Source organism: Terrapene carolina, unplaced genomic scaffold, assembly GCF_002925995.2.
Source record: "Terrapene carolina triunguis isolate 2854851 unplaced genomic scaffold, T_m_triunguis-2.0 Scaffold35098, whole genome shotgun sequence".
Lineage (NCBI taxonomy): Eukaryota > Metazoa > Chordata > Testudines > Emydidae > Terrapene > Terrapene triunguis.
In genome coordinates this window covers 11,810,172-11,815,117 of record NW_020699449.1, presented here as the reverse complement: position 1 = coordinate 11,815,117, position 4,946 = coordinate 11,810,172, and positions in this window count along the sequence as shown.

Below are 4,946 nucleotides of genomic sequence, written 5' to 3'. Positions count from 1 at the left end.
CCTGCCCTGCCCCTGCCCCCCCCTGCCCCTGCAGCCTCTGCGCCCCTCTGCCCCTGCAGCCCCTGCACCCCCCCGCCTGCCCTGCCTCTGCACCCCCCTGCCCCTGCAGCCTCTGTTCCCCCTGCTCCCCACTTGCCCTGCACCCCCTACCCCTGCAGCCTCTGTGCCCCCTGCTCCCCACTCGCCCTGCAGCCCCTGCACCCCCCTGCCCCTGCAGCCTCTGCACCCCCCCGCCTGCCCTGCTCCTCCTCGCCCTGCAGCCTCTGCACCCCCCCCCACCTGCCCTGCTCCCCCGCTCACCTGGCAGAGGGAGAGCTGCGGGCTCCACGTGGACCCAAACACTGTGCCGTGCTGCTCTGCGGGGAAAGAGGGAGTGGGGGAGGGGGAGGGACTCTGGCTGCTAGAGGCCCCAGTGGCTGCGAGCGGCTTTCAATCAGGCCCAGCCATCCAATCAGCCATGCCGCACTCTGCATGAGGGGAAGGGGGAAATCCCGGACATTTCTACTTTATTAGAAATCCCCCCCGGACGGCCATTTAAAGCTGAAAAAGCCGGACATGTCCGGGGAAACCCGGACGGATGGTAACCCTAAAGCTCAGAGAGATGATAGGTAAGGTCCCATGGGAATCAAGACTGAGGGGGAAAAACAACTGAGGAGAGTTGGCAATTTTTCAACAGGACACTATTAAGGGCCCAAAAGCAAGCTATTCCGCTGGGTAGGAAAGATAGAAAATGTGGCAAAAGACCACCTTGGCTTAACCACGAGATCTTGCATGATCTAAAAAATAAAAAGGAGTCATATAAAAAATGGAAACTAGGACAGATTACAAAGGATGAATATAGGCAAACAACACAGGAATGCAGGGGCAAGATTAGAAAGGCAAAGGCACAAAATGAGCTCAAACTAGCTAAGGGAATAAAGGGGAACAAGAAGACTTTTTATCAATACATTAGAACCAAGAGGAAGACCAAAGACAGGGTAGGCCCACTGCTTAGTGAAGAGGGAGAAACAGTAACAGGAAACTTGGAAATGGCAGAGATGCTTAATGACTTCTTTGTTTCGGTCTTCACCGAGAAGTCTGAACGAATGCCTAACATAGTGAATGCTAATGGGAAGGGGGTAGGTTTAGAAGATAAAATAAAGAAAGAACAAGTTAAAAATCTCTTAGAAAAGTTAGATGCCTGCAAGTCACCAGGGCCTGATGAAATGCATCCTAGAATACTCAAGGAGCTAACAGAGGAGGTATCTGAGCCTCTAGCTATTATCTTTGGAAAATCATGGGAGACAGGAGAGATGCCAGAAGACTGGAAAAGGGCAAACATAGTGCCCATCTACAAAAAGGGAAATAAAAACAACGCAGGAAACTACAGACCAGTTAGTTTAACTTCTGTGCCAGGGAAGATAATGGAGCAAGTAATTAAGGAAATCATCTGCAAACACTTGGAAGGTGGTAAGGTGATAGGGAATAGCCAGCATGGATTTGTAAAGAACAAATCATGTCAAACCAATCTGATAGCTTTCTTTGATAGGATGACGAGTCTTGTGGATAAGGGAGAAGCAGTGGATGTGGTATACCTAGACTTTAGTAAGGCATTTGATACGGTCTCGCATGATATTCTTATCGATAAACTAGGCAAATACAACTTAGATGGGTCTACTATAAGGTGGGTGCATAACTGGCTGGATAACCATACTCAGAGAGTAGTTATTAATGGTTCCCAATCCTGCTGGAAAGGTATATCGAGTGGGGTTCCGCAGAGGTCTGGTTTGGGATCGGCTCTATTCAATATCTTCATCAACGACTTAGATATTGGCATAGAAAGTACGCTTATTAAGTTTGTGGATGATACCAAACTGGGAGGGATTGCAACTGCTTTGGAGGATAGGGTCAAAATTCAAAATGATCTGGACAAATTGGAGAAATGGTCTGAGGTAAACAGGATGAAGTTTAACAAAGACAAATGCAAAGTACTTCACTTAGGAAGGAACAATCCGTTTTATACATATAGAATGGGAAGAGACTGTCTAGGAAGGAGTATGGCAGAAAGGGATCTAGGGGTTATAGTGGACCACAAGCTAAATATGAGTCAACAGTGTGATGCTGTTGCAAAAAAAGCAAACATGATTCTGGGATGCATTAACAGGTGTGTTGTGAGCAAGACACGAGAAGTCATTCTTCCGCTCTACTCTGCGCTGGTTAGGCCTCAACTGGAGTATTGTGTCCTGTTCTGGGCACCGCATTTCAAGAAAGATGTGGAGAAATTGGAGAGGGTCCAGAGAAGAGCAACAAGAATGATTAAAGGTCTAGAGAACATGACCTATGAAGGAAGGCTGAAAGAATTGGGTTTGTTTAGTTTGGAAAAGAGAAGACTGAGAGGGGACATGGTAGCAGTCTACAGGTATCTAAAAGGGTGTCATAAGGAAGTGGGAGAAAACTTGTTCATCTTAGCCTCTAAGGATAGAACAAGAAGCAATGGGCTTAAACTGCAGCAAGGGAGGTTTAGGTTGGACATTAGGAAAAAGTTCCTAACTGTCAGGGTGGTTAAACACTGGAATAAATTGCCTAGGGAGGTTGTGGAATCTCCATCTCTGGAGATATTTAAGAGTAGGTTAGATAAATGTCTATCAGGGATGGTCTAGACAGTATTTGGTCCTGCCATGAGGACAGGGGACTGGACTCGACCTCTCGAGGTCCCTTCCAGTCCTAGAGTCTATGAATCTATAAAAGGAGCCCTGCTCACATAATTAATGGATTAAGTATTGTTTATTCTGCTATAAGTAAACAATGAGGTATTCACAGCTCTGAGGCTTTGCATAAACAAGCAGCACTCAGGAAGACAATGTCCTTGAAAAAGCTACTAGGGGGGAAGCGGTTCTAGATTTGTTCTACAATGTCCTATGTCTTTTTCTTTCATTTCGAACAGCTAACCCTCTGATTTAAAGTTGTTCATTTGACAATACTGAGAAATGTGGTGTGATGTTGCACTCCATATGTTTATGGAAATATGCTTATGAGTGTAAATATAATGTAACTGGAATATGCTTTATGCAAAAGGTCTCTTATATTGTATCATTACAAAGCTTATGATCTATTGAGTATGTTCATCCTATTTGTTTGCATGTATTATTTCTATGTCTGGAGTTAGGAGAATAAGAGATAAACTTGTATTACTGATGTAAACATGTTAAGTGGAAGCCATTAAGGGTATTTCAGAATCAGTGAACTGTGAATGGGTTTGTTTACCTGCAAGCCCTCCTATGTACCTGTCTTCCAGCTATTAGGCTCCTATGAAGGAGATCTTACAGTGACATGTGATCATGTCACCTGAACTGGAACACATCTTACACCTGGCACTTTACCATTTAGAAGGAAGGGTGGGAACCCAGAGAGAGACAAAGGATTCCTGCCTTGTGCCAAAGCTATAAAGGGGGGTGGAACCGAACAAAGGGGAAGTCAGTCAGGCCACTCAGGAGAAATCCCCGAGTTACCACCTGTCATAACTATAAAGGGAAAGGTAACAGCCCTCCTGTGTACAATACTGTGGAATCCCTCCTGGCCAGAGACTCCAAAGTCCTTTTGCCTGTAAAGGGTTAAGAAGCTCGGGTAACCTGGCTGACACCTGACCCAAAGGACTAATAAGGGGACAAGATACTTTCAAATCTAGGTGGGGGGAAGGCTTTTGTTTGTGCTCTTTGTTTTGGGGGTTGTTCGCTCTTGGGACTAAGAGGGACCAGACATCAATCCATACTCTCCAAATCTTTCTGAACAAGTCTCTCATATTTCAAACTTGTAAGTAACAGCCAGGCAAGGTGTGTTAGTTTTATCTTTGTTTTCTCAACTTGTAAATGTACCTTTTGCTAGAGTGTTTATCTCTGTTTGCTGTAACTTTGAACCTAAGGCTAGAGGGGCTCTTTAAGTTTGATTACCCTGTAAAGTTATTTTCCATCCTGATTTTACAGAGATGATTTTTATCTTTCTTTCTTTAAATAAAAGCCTTCTTTTTAAGAACCTGATTGATTTTTTCCTTGTTCAGATCAATCCCCTTGGATCTTAGGACTCACCAGGAATTGGTGGTGAGAAAGGGAAGCGGGGAGGGAATGATTAATTCCTCCTTGTTTTAAGATCAAAGGGGTTTTGGATCAGTGTTCACCAGGGAATTGGTGGAAGAGTCTCTCAAGGCTACCCAGAGAAGGGAGTTAGCACATTGGAAGTGGTGGCAGCAAAAGCAGATCTAAGCTGGTAGAGAAGCTTAGAGGTTTTCATGCAGGTCCCGACATCTGTACCCTAAAGTTCAGAGTGGGGAAGGAACCTTGACACCACCCGAGCTGGAACAAGAGCTGTACCAGGGGAAAGGATTTGGCCCAGACTAGGAAGGAGTCTAGTCTGTGAAAGAAGCTTATTGGAACATCTGAGGGTGAGATTTACCTGTATTTGGTTTCTTAAATGTATTAGGCTTAGACTTGTGTGTTTTGTTTTATTTTACTTGGTGACTTACTTTGTTCTGTCTTAAGCAACAGAGAGTCCTGTGGCACCTTTAAGACTAACAGATGTATTGGAGCACAAGCTTTCGTGGGTGAATGCCCACTTCGTCGGATGCATTAAGTGATTAATACCTGGGGGAGCAAAGAGTTGTGCATATCTCTCTTAGTGTTCTAGAGGGCAGACAATTTATGAGTTTACCCTGTATAAGCTTTATACAGAGTAAAAATGGATTTATTTGCGGTCTGGATCCCATTGGAAGCTGGGTGTCTGGGTGCTGGAGACAGGAGTACCTGCTGAGTGGTTTTCAGTTGAAACCTGCAGCTTTTGGGATGTGGTTCAGACCCTGGGTCTGTGTTGCAGCAGGCTAGCGTGTCTGGCTCAACAAGGCAGGGTTCTGGAAGTCCCAAGCTGACAGGTGAAACGGGCTCAGAGGTAGTTTCAGCACGTCAGGTGACAGTCCCAAG